The sequence below is a fragment of the Anabrus simplex genome, chromosome 1 (genome assembly GCF_040414725.1).
Source record: "Anabrus simplex isolate iqAnaSimp1 chromosome 1, ASM4041472v1, whole genome shotgun sequence".
Lineage (NCBI taxonomy): Eukaryota > Metazoa > Arthropoda > Insecta > Orthoptera > Tettigoniidae > Anabrus > Anabrus simplex.
This window is the reverse complement of record NC_090265.1, coordinates 730,139,470-730,160,294: the sequence shown is the minus strand read 5'-3', so window position 1 is coordinate 730,160,294 and position 20,825 is coordinate 730,139,470. Positions and strand designations below refer to the sequence as shown.

Sequence of the window (20,825 nt, the reverse complement as noted above, 5' to 3'; positions counted from 1 at the left end):
TAGGAAAGCCTCGCTCAAGTGAATGAATGAGAGATCAGATTCAGCAAATTAGTCCCCTCCCCACGTTCACAGAAAGTGAGTTCTAATTTCGGCCTACTTGAAGAGCGATGAAATATTTGTGTAACTCAGTCTTATCTTCTTATGAAATTCTCGCAAGTTCTTATACAACAACCGAAACTATAATCAAACATATTAAATTTGAATAACAGTACACTGGCCACCTGTCATCAACAGACATATTACACACGCGAAAGTCTTCTTTCAGAAATACCCAACAAGTAATGCAATGGCATTGCCCTAATATAGAAAGTATTTCACTTTGTGTATTCATTCTGGAAGGTGTCTTTCCTGATGAGACCAAGTGTTTTCAGTATTCTCTTTAGAGCTGGGTTATTGACCTGCCTCAATCTCATCCTTAACTTTGACAATATGAAAGAAACCGAGCTGTGAGCGAAGCTAGCAATGCAATTCTTTATGCAGCCTGTCCCTCTTACGAATGATGTGGAATCTCACTGACAGGGACGGTTGGTGCGTGCATTTCAGTGGGCTTGGCAGACTGACATGTAATAGAAACTTCTGACTCGGTGAGGAAAGCAACGGGAAACTACCTCACTCTTCACTTACCTAGAATTCCTCTTCAGTGACGCAAAGGCCATTTATACTGTGACATCTGAAGCCATCTTCCAGTTTCGACTGAGTTTATTTATAACTCCTGGGTTCTTCAGTCTGCTGAAACTAATTTTGAATAAATACATTTATAAAGTACGGTATCTGAAAATAGAACTAACTTAATTCCGCGACGTCTGAGTGTAGCTCGTACCTACAAGCTGCTCAGACAATGTAGATGAAACAGCAAAGTTTCATTTGAATTGAAATTTTCCGGGAAGTAAGAGGCTAATATCAAATAATTATCCTGTAGGCGCAACTGTCCGAAGCGTTTAAAGGCTATGTGCGTGCAAGGCCTGAATTTTACCATGAGAAACGGTTTTTTTGTTTTTACTCCGTGCCCTGAAGGGTGACACCCTTTCTCAGGGCAGGGAAATGCGTGACGGTGAAGGGTGAGAAGGCATCGTCTCTAGCCTACATTAGCCTGAAAATTAGAATGGGAAACCACAGAAAACCATTCTCATTGTCAGGACAGACCGCGTCGCCTCGCTTTCAAGACACAGTTATCAAGATTTTTAGAATTTCTTTGTTTACCTCTTCAGAATGTTTGAACAGCTTTTTTTCTGTAAAACGTTAATGACACGCTGACACTGATATTCTCAAAGAAACAGTACGGGATGGCTAATACATACCTCCTTGGCTGGCTGTGGACACCTCTTTGCTGCATATTGATGACGTGAGATGTCCCTTATATCCCGACCAGTCGCGGTCACTTACCCAGGTAACGGTCCAGCAAAGCCTCTACACTCTTGTTTATAGCAGTGTACGAAACCGGCTTCAACCAAGTGGCCTAGGTCTCCAATTCAGATTCTAACGGATATACAAAATCACTCACGTATTGAAAGCGAGAATGAACGCTATTACGTTGATAAATTTGGCAGGGAGGATAATAAAAAACGGAGCCGTGATAAGAACTTAACAACTATAAACAGCGCTCCTTCCCAATCCTATTAGACCTACGGAGCGTGATTTAGCTCGTTCGTTACCGAGTATTATTTAAAAGATCTAATTTAATAACATCATGGGAGCGCGCTGCAGTTTATGCCAGTTATTTTTGCAGCTGCTGGAGTCAGCTGGTAGTGATTTTTGTTTAAAAAGGATATACAACTGCGACTCCTCTATTAACACTATTCAGAGGAATAATGACAAGAATATTAGAGTACTGGCAAAAAGAAATGGTGTGGAAACGAAACACTCCTAAAGCTTGCAAACGTAACACCGTCGGGGTGAGTGAAACAGAGAAGATGAGGAGACGCAGTTGTGGTTCAGCAGCTCATGAAGATGGAAAACAGATGAAGCATTTGGGGGAAAAACAGCATTCATTCATCTGCCAGGAACCGAAAGGAAAAAACTACAAATAAAAATTAGCCTTATTTCCATTATTTGTCGCAAGAAACAATCTCTCCCCCAACCCCCAACCTCCCAAAAAAGTCGAGTCAGGTTTCCATAACAAACAGAATATTCAGGAATACATTTAGATTTGGGAAATGTTTGTTGAACAATGCTACAAAGCCCGAAGCCAGTCACAGTGCGACTATCACGTGTACAATTCTTGTGCAGCTTCGATTGTTAGATGCTCGTCAACCAGTGTTGATGAAAATGGACACGAAAGATAATCTACGAACAACTAACTTCTTTCCGAGCAGGTGGGTAGGGGACAAAATAAAACAAGAAGCTGGCAACCATCACGCGACGCAATGTTCTGGAATTAAATGGGGGCAGAGAGCTCTAGGTTCAGTCACCACTGATCTGCATTTAGACAGTCGTCCAGGTGGCAGAATTCCTACAGTATCTGTTGTTTCTTAAATAATTGCAAAGAATTTGGAAATTTATTGAACATCATCCTTGATAAATTATTCTAATCCGTAACTCTTCTTCCTATAAACAAATATTTGTCCCAATTTTTCCTCTTGATTTTCAACTTGATCTTTAAATTGTCATCTTCCCACTTTTGAAAACACCATCACTCAAACTTATTCGTTTATGCCATCTCTCGACTGACAGCTCGTCTCCTTTCTCCCAAGTCTTCCCAGCCCACAGTTTGCATCGTTTTCGTAACGCTACTCTTTTGTCGGAAATCACCCAGAACAAATGGAGCTGTTTTTCTTTGGAAATTTCCCAGTTCTCGAATGTTTTAGATAGAAGCTGAAATTAAATGGACCTGCTATAAAAGTAAGTTTGGCAGAATGCATACTGACTGTGTAAAGAGATTGTGTTTCTGGAGAAGAGGTTATGTCAAGCGAAGTATTCCCTGAACACACAGACGAATTTAAGTGGCATAGCAAACCCTATTTCAGACACTCAGGATGAATGTCCCTATCTGGAAGCAAGCTCTGAGTGAAGCTTTGTATTGAGAGGGAACAATAATTGTCTAAAACAGATCAAATAGGAAAGAATCGGAGAAGACTGGTACAAGTAAGACGTTTATAAGTTAGTCCGTGAAAGAATGTAATTATGGATATATATAGTAGCGATCGCCACGGGCGTTACAAAGAGTAATGCTGTCTCAAAGTCGTTTCTAATACAGTCTAATACAATGTAAGCTTATGATAATATCGCACGGTAGTTGAAAACCTACAACCTGTTTTCCAGTCATTGACCGGGTCAGGGATGGGATGAATGTAGCAGATATAGGCTATTAGTACGATGGGGTCGCCACTCCCAAAGTGATTTATTAATGACTGATAGATGCTATGAAATGAGAATGGAGAGTGTTGCTGGAATGAAAGATGACAGGGAAAACCGGAGTACCCGGAGAAAAACCTGTCCCGCCTCCGCTTTGTCCAGCACAAATCTCACTTGGAGTGACCGAGATTTGAACCACGGTATCCAGCGGTGAGAGGCCGACGCGCTGCCGTCTGAGCCACGGAGGCTCTCCGTACGGTAGTTATAATAATGTAATTCTTTTACATGTATTACACTGAATATTTTGCATCTGAAGTGAGAAATAGGACCACACTTACCGTAAATTAATTGTGCATTTCACTATGAGTTCATCTCAAATTAAGATAGCTCTCACAATATTTACTAAGCTTCTCATAAGCTGTCATAGAATGTGGAATTATTTGTATTATATTATAAGCTGACATGATTGTCATATTTGTACTACATTGTTGTCATAAAGGTATAGGGTGGGCGCTTAGTAGCGTAAATGAGTTATTTAATTCCCTTCTCCTCACACGAGGAGGGGCGGGCCATCAGCTCAACGAAGGAGCTCTTCGGCCATAGAGATAAGAATTAAGTCAGTGAAGAAGATTAAGTGTAGAGGGTATGTATCGTACATACCAAAGGGGAAAGACATTTAGTGAAGTTGGCGCAAGGGCACCGTCACAACAAGCCGGGACCCAGGGAAAACCCGCAAAGCACCCCGCACAAGTAAACCCCCACAAACACCAGAGGGAGAGGGGAGAAGTAATTTATTTTATAGCCATGTATCTCGGGCGCGCATTTCGGAAAAGTTGTTACATAGAGTTACATAAGTTTAGTACATATATTGAGCTGGTATAAGGGGTGGGTTCGGTATGAAGTGGGAGTAAGGTGTAGGGTAGTGTTGTGATAGAAGGTAGTAGAGGGTGGTGGTAATATTGGTGACGGAAGTGGCAAGGAGGCGTAGAAGGTCTAATGTCGGAAGGGGCGATAGGATGCAGTTCGATTGTGGAGCGGGTAGGTTGACGACTTGCGGTGGTGGGGAGGGTGGCAGGGCTGGTGGGGGGCTATGAGAAGGGGCAATAGGTGGAGGGTGGTCGGTATGGGGTGGGGAGCGAGAATGCTCCACTCGGTAGGTTCGCCTGCGAAAACGGACGCCGGTGGTGATGAGATGGTCGACGTCGGCAGCTGAGGTAAGTTGTAGGCGAACCATGAAGGTCGGGCCGTTGGCGTTGAAGATGCGAAACGCCCGACGGGCTGGGACGCCTCCCAGTTGTAGTTCATCCAGTATGGTCCGTTCGGTGATAGCGGGGTCAATGCCACGGATGACACAACTCAAAGACGGTGACTGCTGTTGGGCGGAAGTTGTGGCGTCATCTTGTCCTTGGGAAGCAGGTTGAGCTGCGATGGTGTCATCCGTGTGGTTGGCAGAGGGTTGCTGAGGATTGCGTAGTGAAGTAGGGTGGGAGGTGGGGAGTGTCGACATGATAAGAGAGGGGTGACTAGTAATGGTAGAAAGGGCGGAAGTAGAAGGGGCAGTAAGGGCAGAAGTAGTGAAGGCAGTAGTAGTAGTGGGGGTGGTGACTTAGAAGAATTGGAGGTGGGGGCGGTGGGGAAGGTAGAAGTGTGCGAGGTGGAAGTGGGTTAACGGTGGGAATAGCGTAGGGGTGAAAGCGCAGTTCTTGTAGGATGTTCTCGGGAGTAAGTAGAACTTCATGAAGCCTGCCCTTGATGGTTGCTCCGCTGCGTTTGGAGGGCTGCTGCGTCGTCTGGATTGTCAAAGAAGGCCAAGACCTGCGTTGACATGCAGTTAGTGGAGCGGTCCAGGAGCCGGAGGACATCACGGACTGGTGAACCAGACTTTCGAAGTTCATCGAGAATGGGCGATTCTGCGTGAATGGTGTCCACGCCAATGATGAATCGAGTATCCATGGATGATGGGGAGGCGACAGCCAACTAGGCGTCTGTCCGTTTAATTATTCTTGGGCCGACTGAGTTGCAGCAGAGAAGAGGGCCACCCAGCCGAAAAAATCGTGGACATGCGACGTACGAAGAGGGATGGGAGCGCTTAGTACATGGCACTGGTAGACTATACGCCATTGCTGCTTTCTTTAGAGCTGTATTACGTAATAAAATAATTAAAGGAATGTGAAATTACAAAAAATAGCTTCACAGAGATCATAATATATTATACTTAGTATAAAATACGCAGCAAAACCAAACAAACTTCGCATTCTAGGAGTAAATAGTTGTATCAATTTGGTTGGGGAACAGAGAATCATGTACGGTAATTTAATCTCACCATTTTTTTATTTGCGGCGTCATTGGGGTTCGGTTAATACGAGGGAGGTTATAAAAGTGAATTGCAATTCAATTATTATACAGTAATACCGGTAATAATAATAATAATAATAATAATAATAATAATAATAATAATAATAATAATAATAATAATAATAATTTCGTGTGGCTATTTCTAGGCGAGTGCAGCCCTTGTAAGGCAGACCCTCCGATGAGGGTGGGCGGCATCCGCCATGTGTAGGTAACTGCGTGTAATTGTGGTGGAGGATAATAATAATTGAACCGCGAGGTACACCCACCCCGTTCATTCTAATGAAACGCCTTGAAGAATACCATCATTAATATAAAACTTATAACAACTTGCGCAAGGAATTTGAACTTTTGTCCACAGATGTCTCTATTACAACTTATGTTATGCCCTCTAGTGTGAAGAGTAACTATTGAAATTCTAACGTATTTTTTTATTTTAAGGTTTACTACACTGAGTTGATTGTTCTTTGTTTTTTGGTATGTTAAAGCTGCCAATATTTTGATCTCTTCCCGCCAATTTTGGAGGCTGGCCAATAGAAAATTTTGCATAGTTTTTTTAAGCCAATAAGACCTGTCTTGTAGCTATTTAATTATCCAGTGAAAATTGGGGGTGTGTCGGGCTTCAGCCCAGAGCTCTCTACAACCTTCCTCTCGGGCATAAAAGCTGGCACTTTTTTTTACCAGGTTTTCTTATTGATCGTCCAGTCCATTGAGTGTGTGTTAGTAGAGAAGGCGGAGTGGAGGGGGGGGGGGGGGGCGCTTCGCCCATCATCGAGTATTCCATCAGCTTAAGGTAATGGCAGCCATTTTATAACTATGTGACAGCCTCTGAAAGCTAGCTCGAGGGGAAGGTTTCCAATCTTTAAGAATGTAACCTTGAATTTCCAAAAAATGTAAATATCTACTTCTAATGTAAATTTCAAACTAGGCGAAAAGAACTAAGCTGAAATTAGGGAATAGAGAGTGCGTTTCCCTCTTGTATTCCCTCTCAACTTGATTTTGAGGTGACTGTGATTTTGTAATCGTTTCATATTTGTAACCTTTGTAACTTAACTTTCTTCCATCTAGTCACCTCAGTAGCATAGGATTAGCCTCTGTAACATCGGGCCAATAGCTTAAATCGGGTTTTAATATTTTAATTGCAAATTTCAAGGAGTGCAAGTGTCCGCCTCCATATCATTTTGATTTTGGGCCAGTAACATTAACCTGTTGTTCTCCACAAAGGCCCGGTAGAATGGGTATTCGATACCCCTGTAAAATTCAATTTCATTCTTTTATGTTAAGAGATTAGAGCAGGGCCTCTGAAACGCCCAAAATCTCAAGCGTGCAAATTGAGGCGCAGAATTCCTGTGCACAGTGCATCGGTCCCATTCGGCTCAACTCAGACCAACGCTTCGTCTCTGGGCTACTCGGCTAAGCTCGGCTCAACTCGGCTTGGATTTGGAGCGCTACGGAGCAAGTGAGGAATAGGGAGACAGGCGGAACGAGCGAGACAGGCGTGGGGAAAGATAAAGACAGCGCTATTTCTCCAAATCGAGGCGTGGGGGTCTGCACTCTGGTCAACCAAGCGAAGTCGTCTTTTGCACCGTGCACAGTGCTTGCACAGTAGTGCATGCACCTGCACTCTGAGAGGCCCTGGGTTAGACTGTTGAGTGTCTAAGACAGTGAATACTCTCTGAATTGTAAAATGTACGTTGTGCCTTTGATAGGCCTGGACCTTATCTGGAACTAGGTTTCCAAGTGTAAAATTTTAATAGAGCAAAGACGCTCCTTCTCTTGTGATGGTTAAATGATGCCTTTGGAAGGCCGGTGTGGTCTTGAAACGTTGTATATTTTGAATACGCTGTAAAAGAAATTGAGAGGTTCGTCTCCCTGATTGTTTTTTCTTTTTTTTTTAAGAAGCCGCAGTGCTCATGGAAAATGTATGTTTAATTGTTAATTGTTTAATTAATTGTTATTCGACATTCTAGAAGTTTTACTCTATCTTATGAGCTTTTGTACCTGAATTATAAAGTTTGTCTTTGAAAAAACCAAAATATAGCCTAGAAAAGAAATATAACGCTAATTTTAAAGTTTTTAGTTAGTCTTTTGACTGTCTTAGATAGACCCATTCAGGCCCGCACCTTCTTTTACCTCTGTCCACCACGGTATCCCCGTAATAATAATAATAATAATAATAATAATAATAATAATAATAATAATAATAATAATAATAATAATAATAATGTCCGCCTCTGTGGTGTAGTGGTTAGCGTGATTAGCTGCCACCCCCGGAGGCCCGGGTTCGATTCCCGGCTCTGTCACGAAATTTGAAAAAAAAAGTGGTACGAGGGCTGGAACGGGGTCCACTCAGCCTCGGGAGGTCAACTGAGTAGAGGTCGGTACGATTCCCACCTCAGCCATCCTGGAAGTGGTTTTCCGTGGTTTCCCACTTCTCCTCCAGGCGAATGCCGGGATGGTACCTAACTTAAGGCCACGGCCGCTTCCTTCCCTGTTCCTTGCCCATCCCTTCCAATCTTCCCATCCCTCCACAAGGCCCCTGTTCAGCATAGCAGGTGAGGCCGCCTGGGCGAGGTACTGGTCATTCTCCCCAGTTGTATCCCCGACCAAGAGTCTGAAGCTCCAGGACACTGCCCTTGAGGCGGTAGAGGTGGGATTTCTCGCTGAGTCCGAGGGAAAAAAAGCCGAACCTGGAGGGTAAACAGATGAATAATAATAATAATAATAATAATAATAATAATAATAATAATAATAATAATAATAAGCACGAATGTGCCTGCATGCTAGTTATTTGCGGTTCTTTTCTGTAGTATATACTCGGAAACTGCTTTGGCTTACGGCAGCGGTCACAGGCTTCACCACAGAGCTAGCAAACACATTCTTCGTTGACTTCGTAGCATCGTTAACGCTTTCTATCCACACGCGCTGACTTAGGTATCGCTTATGGGATTATTACAATGCTTTCTCGTATCGTTAATGAACTGGCGTGGAGAAATATCCGAGGACCTCTTTCTTGCGAATGTCTTGCCTTGCATGATGAGTTGGGGTATTCGACATTTCTCCGCGTTGAGAATGACGGGTCCGAAATATTTTAAATTTCCGTTTCTTCACGATTTTCATCAGCTTTTTATCGTGAGCGATCCGCTGCAAGACTACGATGTTCGTCATGTGGTCCGTCCAGCAGATCCACATTATCCGTACATCAGAACAGGGCAGCCATACACTAACACTTAACGATGCCCAGTTTGGTCGATAGGCTCAGATCTTTGGAACACAGCAAGGTTCTCATTTTAACGAGGGTGTCGACCTGGCGATTTCTATTCGGGCTCTGATTACTGCTAAGCCGGCCCCGCGGTGTAGGGGTGGCGTGCCTGCCTCTTACCCGGAGGCCCCGGGTTCGATTCCCGGCCAGGTCACGGATTTTTACCTGGATCTGAGGGCTTGTTCGAGGTCCACTCAGCCTACGTGATTACAATTGAGGGGTTATCTGACAGTGAGTTGGTAGGCCATGGCCCTGCGGGGCTGTTGCGCCATGGGGGGGGGGGGTGATTACTGCATCGGGGTCCCAGTGTGCGTTGAGACTGCTTTTTAAATTACCAAATTTGTTAATTCTCACAATTTCTTCGATTCCTGCCCTCAGCGCGGCCTTTGTCTTCTTAGCAAGTAGTTCCAATCCGGAAGCCTCGCTTACAGTTCTCACTCCGTCCACCAATACTTGCATATCCCTCAGGCTGGGGACTAGCAGGATCATGTCGTCTGAGTGCCATACGTTGTTCGATACGCCCCGCTGAGTCGGATGCCCACATATAGAACACCCAAAGCTTCTCTGAAGATATCGTTGGAGTAAATATTGAACAGAGTTGGGGAAAGTACGCAACCTTGCCTGACACCCCTGCTTATTTCTACTAACTCGATCTCCTGGTTTTCGACTCGTATTGGCACGCGCTGGTATCGGAAGATTGGTAATAAATCGGATGTCTTTTGACATGACTATGTCTCATGCCTGGGCGTCATCCGAAAATTTTATAACGCAACGCGACAAAATGTGTGACGGAAGTGACGTCACATTAGTCCTTATCGTAGACCTTGGTCGCTGTGCAATTGTATAAACAGTGTGTGTTGAAATAGAAATTGCGTCTGTAGATGCAGAGTGGATCTCGGCCCATACGTGGCCACGGCTGGTCCGTGGTCCACCAGCCAACCGGCCAACCGAACCGAGCAGAGGAGGGATAGCCATGCCTCTACCGTTGCTCTTACGCCTCTGCATTCGGGAGACGAGACAGGGCTGGACCTCACGGCTGGCCCCAAACGTCGGCTGTCCTGAGAATTGTTTCCTCCTGCACTAAGACGAATTCCGGGACAGTTTCTAGTACAGGCCAAGGCCGCCAACCCCCTCACCTTCTCCGAACATCTCCTTCACCGTAACTAATCTCCCGGCCTGAGAGACCGCGTCACCGTCTAAGAGGCCCTGCATCCCCCTTCAGGGGAGGAATGAAAACAATTTAGTAGTAGAAAGTGTATCGTCAATGACGTCACATTAGTCATTGCCGTAGGCCTTGGTCGCCAAAGATGCTGCGGCTGTTGATTTCTGTATTATTTATTTAGCGTACGGCTTATACAGACAATATTAGTTTAGTATATATAATAAGAGTTTTATCTGTACATTTCTCAGAAATGGAAAAGAATGGTATTTCTGTATCGGTCATATCCACAGTAACAAGGAAATGCACTTTTTTCTTTCCCGTAATTTCTGTCTGTCTGTCTGTCTGTCTGTCTGTCTGTATGTATGTATGTACACGCATCACGAGAAAACAGCTGAAGAGAATTTAATGAAAATCGGTATGTGAAGCCGGGGGATAAGCCGCTACAATCTAGGCTATAAATAATTGTATTCATGCTGAGTGAAATGGTAGTTTAGGGGAAGGCCTAATATTTTACTCTCAAATATTTATATTATTAGTGCTCCTATCGATAAATATAGCATAACTTAAGTTATACAGAATTAAATTTCCGATCATTTATGTCATGCATTGTTACCGTACCGGCTATGATAGCACAAATATTTATGAATTTGTATTTTTGTTGCTAAGTCCATATCAACGCCGAGCCACGAGAAAATGGGTGAACAGAATTTAATGAAAATCGGTATATAGAGTCGGGCAATAAGAAACTACAGTCTAAGTTATAAACAATTGTATTCACCCTGGATGAAATTGTAGTTTAGGGGAAAGCGTCTAAAGTTTAAATTTTTAAATACCTATTTTATTGGTCCCATCGAAAAGTACTACATAACAAAAGTTATAGAGAATACAATTTCCGATCATTTATGTTTTATTCACTTTTACCGTACCTACCGACTATGATAAGAGTGGTATTTCAGAGTCGGAAGGAAACTAAATGTGACGGCCTACAATATCGAAAGGGCATAACATTGATCAACAATAGCATTACATTGACCATTGTTTGTTGTGATGTTCTTTGTCTCTTATGCTGCCGCTCAACTCCGATAGACGGGATTACTGCTGCGTACCGAGTATAACAGCCTGACTGAATATTGGCGTGAAATAGCTGGGGAGTTAGAAAACTTCCTTCTTTAGCATGACATTCCTCTGGTTCATACATTTTCTGATACTGCTGGTACGTAACACACTGGTTCATCATAGTATTCCAGCTATTCGATCCCTGCCCTGACACGCTGTTTTGAATGAACAGTGTGCACATTTAAGGCAGGGGCTCACTTAGTAGTAGTAGTATGACCTGATCTATAATTACAATTTAGGCCTATTCCAAATGATAGCACCACAATTCACTAAATAACTCAAAATTAAACCCTGAAAGAGCCGTTTATTAAGAAGAGCTTCTTCCTCTTAAAAGTTATTAAATTCTACATTCATTTTATTCCAAACTAGCTGATGTACCCGTGCTTCGCTACGGAATTCTACATTGCATAAAGAATTCTAGGGGACTGCCTGGCCGATGCGGTAAAGGCGTGCTCGGTTCGCCCGGAAGAACGTGGGTTCGAATCCCCGCCAGGAAGTCGTGAAATTTAAGAAATGAGACTTCCACTTCCGGAGGTGCATATGACCCTGAGATTCACTCATCCTACACCAAAAATGAGTACCAGGTTAATTCCTGGGGGCAAAGGCAGCCGGGCTTAGAGCTAACAACTCTATCCCATCAAGTGCCGAGGTTACGGATAGTGGAAGCCTTTACCTTCCACCACTCCCAGGGCCTTCATGGCTTGTACGGAGAAGACTGCTTTAAACAGAATTCTAGCTTAGGTAGTGTACACGTCGTGAGCAAGAATGTATTAAATTGCAAAGCTCTTAACGTTACCCTAGAAACGCGACGGGGAAATCACCAAACGTCTTTTCTCATATGAAGACTGAGTTAGGGAATTTTCACTGTAATGCATACCACTTGCTTACCTTCAGTCACAATAAGATTGGGAAGCTTTCATTATAATGGTAGACACTCACTGTCCACCTGCCTTTTTACATCCTCAGAAAGACTGTCTTAGTGGTTTTCCCAACTGAAATGAAAAAATATTACAGTGAAGTGACGTCAGTAGGAACGGCGCAGTTAAAAGCAATGCTTTCATATGAAATACTCGATCAAATCAAAAACCACTCATTTTCTCACTTTTAACGAACAGGTCTAAGCTCACGATATTACAGTCCAAAGTTCCAGAGCTGGGATGACCAAGCCGCAGACAGCCGTGATCCGTGAACACCCTTCGTCTCTTTTTCGGCGGGGAAGAGGTCGAATAGTGGAGACTCCCAGGGCAAAAACCACGCCCTATTACTAATCTGTTTCCTAGCACTACACGATGAGTCGGAAAATATCAATTCACTACACTGGCGACGGAAAAATCTATCTGACTTGGAGGCAAATTTCTCCTCCAAGCCATGGGAGAAACACACTCTTCACTGCTAATTTGGAATAAAATGAATGTAGAATTTAATAAAAGTCAAGAGGAAGAAGCTTAAGAAACGGCTCTTTTCAGGGTTGAATTTTGAGTCATTTAGTGAATTGTGGTGCTATAATTTGTAAAAGGCCTAAATTGTTATTCTAGACCAGGCCATACTACTACTACTAAAGTGAGCCTCTGGCGTAAGTATGCACAGTGCTCTTTCAAAACAGCGCGTCAGAGTGGGGATCGAACAGCTGGAATACTATGATGAATCGGTGTGTTACGTACCAGCTGTATCAGAAAATGTATGAACCAGAGGAATGGCATGCTAAAGAAGAAAATTTTCTAACTCCCCGGCTATTTTCCGCCAGTAATCAGTCAGGCTATTATACTCGGTACGCAGCATTAATTCCATCTATCGGAGTTGAGAGGCAGCATAAGAGACAAAGAACACCGCCCAAAACAATGGTCAATGTAATGTTATTGTTCATCAATGTTATGCGCTTTCGATATTGTAGGCCTTCACATTTAGTTTTCTTCCGACTCTGAAATACCACTCCTATCATAGTCGATACGGTAAAACAGAATAAAATATTCATGATCGGAAACTGTATTCTCTGTAACTTTTGTTATGTAGTACTTTTCAATAGGACCAATAACATAGGTATTTAAAAATTAAATTTTAGGCGCCTTCCCCTAAACTACTGTACATTTTAATCCAGTTTGAATAAATTCTTCATAGCTTAGACTGTAGTTTCTTATTCCCCGTCTCTATATACCGATTTTCATTAAATTCTGTTGACTCATTTTCTCGTGGCTCGGAGTTGATATGGACTTAGGAACAAAAATACAAATTCATGAATATCTGTGTTATCATATCCGATACTTTAAAATGTATAAGACTTAATTAGTAGGAAATTTAATTCTATATAACTTCCGTTATGTAGTATTTATCGATACGACCACTAATAATACAAATATTTGAGAGTTAAATTTTAGGCCTTCCCCAAACTACCATTTCACTGAGCATGAATAAAATTATGTATAGCCTAGATTTTAGTGGCTCATTCTCCGACTTTGCATACAAATTTTCAATGAGATTTGACCATTAATAACGTGAATTTTTAAGAATTAAATTTTTGGCCTTCCCCTAAACTACCATTTCACTCAGCGTGAACAAAGTTATTTATAGCCTAGATTGTAGCGACTTATTTCCTAACTTTGCATACTAATTTTCATTAAGATAGAACCACTAAAAACATAAATATTTGATAATTAAACTTTAGGCCTTCTCCTAAACTACAATTTTAATCAGCGTGAATAAAATTATTGCATACCGATTTTTTATTAAATTCTCTTCAGCCGTTTTCTAGTGATGCGTGTACATACATACATACATGCATACGGACAGACAGACAGACAGGCAGACAGACAGACAGACAGACAGACAGACAGAAATTACGGAAAAGTAAAAATTGCATTTCCTTGTTACTGTGGACATGACCGATACAGAAATACCATTCTTTTCATATTCTGAGCAATGTACAGACAAAACTCTTGTTTTATATATATATACACTGACTGACAGAGCAAATGCAACACCAAGAAGGAGTGGTTCGAAAGGGATGAAAGTTGGGGAAAAAACAGAGACGGCACGGACGAATAATTGATGTTTATTTCAAACCGATATGCAGGTTACACAATGCGCACGGCATCGACTCAGTAGGATGTAGGACCACCGCGAGCGGCGATGCACGCAGAAACACGTCGAGGTACTGTACAGAGTCAATAAGAGTGCGGATGGTGTCCTGAGGGATGGCTCTCCATTCTCTGTCAACCATTTGCCACAGTTGGTCGTCCGTACGAGGCTGGGGCAGAGTTTGCAAACGGCGTCCAATGAGATCCCACACGTGTTCGATTGGTGAGAGATCCGGAGAGTACGCTGGCCACGGAAGCATCTGTACACCTCGTAGAGCCTGTTGGGAGATGCGAGCAGTGTGTGGGCGGGCATTATCCTGCTGAAACAGAGCATTGGGCAGCCCCTGAAGGTACGGGAGTGCCACCGGCCGCAGCACATGCTGCACGTAGCGGTGGGCATTTAACGTACCTTGAATACGCACTAGAGGTGACGTGGAATCATACGCAATAGCGCCCCATAGCGCCCCAAACCATGATACCGCGTTGTCTAGCGGTAGGGCGCTCCACAGTTACTGCCGGATTTGACCTTTCTCCACACCGACGCCACACTCGTCTGCGGTGACTATCACTGACAGAACAGAAGCGTGACTCATCGGAGAACACGACGTTCCGCCATTCCCTCATCCAAGTCGCTCTAGCCCGGCACCATGCCAGGCGTTCACGTCTATGCTGTGGAGTCAATGGTAGTCTTCTGAGCGGACGCCGGGAGTGCAGGCCTCCTTCAACCAATCGACGGGAAATTGTTCTGGTCGATATTGGAACAGCCAGGGTGTCTTGCACATGCTGAAGAATGGCGGTTGACGTGGCGTGCGGGGCAGCCACCGCTCGGCGGCGGATGCGCCGATCCTCGCGTGCTGACGTCACTCGGGCTGCGCCTGGACCCCTCGCACGTGCCACATGTCCCTGCGCCAACCATCTTCGCCACAGGCGCTGCACCGTGGACACATCCCTATGGGTATCGGCTGCGATTTGACGAAGCGACCAACCTGCCCTTCTCAGCCCGATCACCATACCCCTCGTAAAGTCGTCTGTCTGCTGGAAATGCCTCCGTTGACGGCGGCCTGGCATTCTTAGCTATACACGTGTCCTGTGGCACACGACAACACGTTCTACAATGACTGTCGGCTGGGAAATCACGGTACGAAGTGGGCCATTCGCCAACGCCGTGTCCCATTTATCGTTCGCTACGTGCGCAGCACAGCGGCGCATTTCACATCATGAGCATACCTCAGTGACGTCAGTCTACCCTGCAATTGGCATAAAGTTCTGACCACTCCTTCTTGGTGTTGCATTTGCTTTGTCAGTCAGTGTATATATAGATTAGCAGTGAAGAGTGTGTTTCTCCTCTGGCTTGGAGGAAAAATTTGTTCCCAAGTCAGATTTTTCCGCCGCCAGTGTAGTGAATTGAGATTTTCTGACTCATCGGGTACTCACAGGAAACCGATTAGTAAAAGGGCATAGTTACCCTGGGACTCTCCACTATTCGACCCCCCCCCCGAAAAAAAAGACGAAGAGTGTTCACGGATCACGGCTGTCTGCGGCCTGGTCATTCCAGCTCTGGAGCTTTGGACTTAGATCAGCAGCGTAGTACTGTTCGTTAAAAGTGAGAAAATGTGTGGTTTTTAATTTGATCAAGTATTTCATATGAAGGCATTGCTTTTACTCGCGCCATTCCTACTGACGTCATTGTAATGGCATAATGACCTATGTTCATTTCAGTTGGGAGAACCACTAAGACATTCTTTCTGAGGATGTAAACATGCAGGTGGGGAATGAGTGTTTGCTATTATAATGAAATTCCCCAACCTGATTGTGACTGATAGTAGGCAAGCGGGCCTACCATTACAATGAATTTTCCCTAACCCAGTCTTCACATGAGAAAAGACGTTTGGTGATTTCCCCGTCGCGTTTCTAGGGTAACGTTAAGAGCTATGCAATTTAATACAGTCTTGCTCACAACGTGTACACTACCAACGCGGAATTCTGTATACAATGTAGAATCCCGTAGCGAAGCACGGGTACATCAGCTAGTGTATATATATGCATATTTACAGCTGAGAAACAAAGTAATTTGTGCTTCACATTTGAATATCAAGTTTTTCAATCCAACGCACAGCATCTGGAGATACCAGCAGGAAGTCATCTTCATCACCGTGATAGGCTCGAATCTTACATTCCCTGACGATATGTTGAATAGTCTGGTGTGGAGCTCCGCAGTCATAGTCCGGATTAGGTAGTTTTTTCCACTTATGGAGAGCGGCTCTGCACTGGCCATATCGTGTTCTGGTTCTATTCAGGGCAGTCTAGGTCTTGTGTGGTAGGTGAGATCCACTTGGAAGTCTGGGACCTGAGAAGAAGGTATGAAGGCGCACATCAGTTGCTGTTTCCCATCTACTTTTCCACTCATCAAGATATTTAAAATCCTTAGCATCCATGTTAGCAGCATCACGCAGAGTTGGATGGCGTGATTTTAGTCTATTATGTTTCAGAAGTGGTAGGTCACTATTCACGGGTAGGCTAGGATTTCTCGAGATCTTGTGGAATTGGGCATTAGATCGGCGTAGATCAGATGGCATTATACCAGTTAGCAGTGGAAGCCAATGAACTGGAGTAGATGTGATTGCGCCAGATATGATGCGCATTGTGGTATTAAGCTGGGTGTCAACAAGCCTTGTATGGTGACTGTTCATCCAAACAAGTGCACAATACTCGGCACTTGAACACACCAAACCCAAGGCTGAAGATCGCAAAGTGGTTGCTGAAGATCCCCAGGTAGTTCCACACAGTCTATGAAGGATGTTATTTCGAGACTTCAACTTTTGTGCTAAGTTCAGGAGGTGTTGTTTGAAGGATAGTGTACGGTCCAAGATGACACCAAGGTATTTTGGGTTCCAGTTATGACGAAGAATTCTCCCTCTGAAACATTTAGTTTCGCGTTCGCCAAACGATTATTTAAATGAAAGCAAGACACTTCTGTTTTACTCACACTGGGTTGAAGTCACCAGATTTTGAAGTGTTTACCAGTAAAGACAGGTCTTTGGTCAGAATCTCTTCAGTCGTCTCCATTACCTGATCTTGTGCAGCTACAGGCAAGTCGTTAGCATAGCATAATTTTCTGGATGAAGTGTCAGGAACGTTAGAGAGATATAAGTTGAACAATAATGGCGAGAGAACTGATCCTTGGGGCAATCCGTTGTTTAGCTTCCTCTCCTTGCTTATCTTGCTTCCAGTGATTACTTTGAACTTCCGATCACTTGTTGTTAATCAGTTAAACCATCGTTCTGCATAGTACGATACGAAGAAATTTGTAGATAAGGCCTTCCCTCCATACAGTGTCAAAGGCAGCAGTAAGGTTAACAAATGCTACAGATGTTTTCAGCTTCATTTGATATCCTGCCTCAATGAAGGATGTAAGAGACAATACTTGGTCACAGCAGCTACTTCCTGATCTGAAGCCTGCCTGTTCAACTGGAATATGCTCTAGGATTGCGCTACTTATTCTGTTATATATCAACCTTTCAAAAAGTTTGTAGCAGCAGCTAAGACTTGCGATGGGTCAATAGCTTTCTACCTTGTTGCTGTGTTTGCCAGGTTTCAGAATAGAAATTATCTTTGCCTTCTTGAACTCCAATGGAAGTTGACCAGTCAGCAGGATGTCAGTAAAGAACTCTGCCAACAATTTCTTAGCATATCCTCCCAAATGAATCAGAAATTCTGGGTGGATGCCATCGAAACCAGGTGACTTAAAAGGTTTGAGGTCTTTCAGTCCCATATCAATGTCTAAAACTGTGAAGCGACGTGCATATTCAGATGAGGAAGATGTCGTCTTTTTTAAATCACGAAGCTGTCGTCTAATATGTTTGCTGTGTTTCTTGTCAGGAGGCACTCTTGATGTGGTAATGATGTGGGAAGCAGCTTGGTCAAGTGTTACTCTTGAAGATTTTCTGCATACTGATCCACTTCCTCCCAATCTCCTCAGAAGGCTCCATGCTTCCCTGCTTGAGTGGGTAAAGTCCATACTTTCAACTGTGTCTGTCCATCTCTACCTTTGAGATAAGTCTAAGCTGGTCAAAAGTTCTGTAGCTATCTCTTGGTCACTACTTTGCTGGAATTGTTGGTACAGTGTTTCACTTTAATCACTCCATCCTGGGATATATTCTTTTAGATATCCTCTTGGCATACACGTTTTAGCTGTTGTTGTTACTGCACCGATGAACCGATGGTAGTCCTTATGAGATGGGGGGATCCAGCGAATGCACTTACCCAGTCCCTTTGAAAACTTTGCCCAATCAGTGTTCTGGAAGTTCCATTGAGCATTTGGAGTTGATCGTATGACAGGGACCGTGTAACCAATTTGTATTATTACAGGTCTGTGCTGGGTGTGGGGAAAGGCATCTATCACTTTTCCTGTGGCACTGATCGGGAAACCTCTTTCATTTCAGGTAAATAAACATAAGTCAGGATTAGAATCCTTGCCCCAAGCAGTTGACCTGAAAGTACCTTGATCTTTGGCATCGAACACTAGATGAAGATTGTTAACTTCAGCCCATTCTGCAAGCATACTTCCATTTTCATCATTGTCAGAGTATTTCCAAAATTCATGGTGACTATATAATTACAAACTGCAGAACATCCTGCAATTTATATAGGTGACTCTAATTGCCCTACATGTGCCTCCTGGGTGGTGCTAACTGAGCAACAGCGAAAACAGGCAGCCAGACTATCCACAAGATCTCCTGGCAATGACACCTATATAAATTGCAGGATGTTCTGCAGTTTGTAAGTCAAAATCGGGCCAGGGTGTCTTAGGTGGCTTATAAACATTTGTTTTTGTGATATCATGCACTTGTATGACAACCGTATGTATATCTTCTTTCACATTAACAGAAATTTGTGAAGCCTCGTTTAGGTTGCTCCGAACATACGTAACAATACCATATACCTAGTGATAAGTTGCACCAAGAGCAGTATATCCAGGAATTCGACCTCTGCTTCGGAATGCTTCTTCGTTGGACACATGAGTTTCCTGAATGGCGACAATGTCGATGTTATTGTCCAACAGGAATTTCGACAGTCACACTTTGCCTTGTTAATGCTCTCGACATTCAGTTGTAGGAGTCTAATAGATGGACCAATGTTTCTCGTTAATGAGTTCTGAGAAGAACTGTTTCTATTATTTTGTCGAAAATATGTCATTGCCAGGAGATCCTGTGGATAGTCTGGCTGCCTGTTTTCGCTGTTGCTCAGTTAGCACCACCCAGGAGGCACATGTAGGGCAATTAGAGGTTAAACCTACGGACGTGAGCAACGCTACCTCCCGTTGATTTCTATAAATAGCGTGTGTTGAAATGTCAAGCGTACCGTTAGTGACGTCACATTAGTCCTTACCGTAGGCCTTGGTCACCAAAGATGCTGCGGCCGTGAATTTGTATAGATAGTGTGTGTTGAAATAGAAAGCGTACCGTCAGTGATGTCACATTAGTCCATATCGTAGGCCTTAGTCGCCAAAGATGCTGTGGCTGTGGATTTTTATAAATAGAGTGTGTTGAAATAGGAAGTGCACTGTCAGTGACGTCACATTAATCTTTACCGTAGGCCTTGGTTGCCAAAGGTGCTGTGGCTGTGGATTTGTATAAGTAAAGTGTGTTGAAATAGGAAGTGCACCGTCAGTGACGTCACATTCATCGTTAGCGTAAGCTGCCTCTGTGGATCAGTGGTAGAGTGTCGGCCTCCGGATCCCAAGATAGCGGGTTCAAACCCGGCAGAGGTAGTCGGATTTTTGAAGGGCGGAAAAATAATCCATTCGACACTCCATGTCGTATGATGTCGGCATGTAAAAGATCTCTGGTGATACATTTGGTATTTACCCGACAAAATTAATTAAATCTCAGCCATAGACGGCCAAGAGAGATCCGGTTTACTCTAGGTCCGCTAGATGGCAGACAGAGTAAACCGGAACGTCGAAATTGACGAGCAGACAGCCAGATGGCGTCAAATCGAAATGTCTGCAAACGGTAGCTGAGGCCATACGATTATTATTATTATTATTATCGTTAGCGTAGGCCTTGGTCGCCAAAAACGCTCTGTGAAATGATGCAAATAAATTGCTCGTTATCGATATCTGTTTCATGTATTGAAAGACATATTCACGATCATTAGCTTTTCGCAAAGGGAAAAGTTTCTTTTCTTTTTCATCCACACCTTCTCTTCGAGTGCTGACAGCGATCAACTTCGTTGGTGTAATCGACGAAACGCAAGAATACGTCACAGCTCATGTCCCTGGATCCTTGAACGAGTAGCCTACTTGCAATGCGAAACGGTCCTCGCGGATGCCTAGGAAATTGCAGAATCCTAATATTGCTTTTCACCTCTGTGTACTTCACACTTCTTATATAGTAATCGCCACGTAAGGAAATACCCCAGAAAGTAAATATCGCCGCCCGATGCTCTTCTTTTCTCTTTTTTGTAATGGCTGATCACTGCTGCCAACCTGCCTGGTTACATATTAAAATCATCAGACATAACCATAACAAACTAACCTCAATGTAAACACCGATAATGAATGTTTCCC

General features: G+C 43.6%; 1 protein-coding gene across 4 annotated transcripts in view; it reads right to left on the bottom strand.

The window, feature by feature from the left end:
• The window catches only part of LOC136857438 (chitooligosaccharidolytic beta-N-acetylglucosaminidase), a 146,584-nt gene that overhangs the window by 57,574 nt on the left and 68,185 nt on the right, over positions 1–20,825 (bottom strand). Inside the window, exon 1 of one of the 4 annotated variants that reach the window (XM_068227528.1) lies at positions 12,072–12,146. The exons of the other annotated variants lie outside the window; for them this stretch is intronic. The gene's annotated coding sequence lies outside the window, so the exon portion shown is untranslated. Of the gene's footprint in view, positions 1–12,071; positions 12,147–20,825 lie in introns of those variants that run through there. 4 annotated transcript variants of the gene reach the window in all.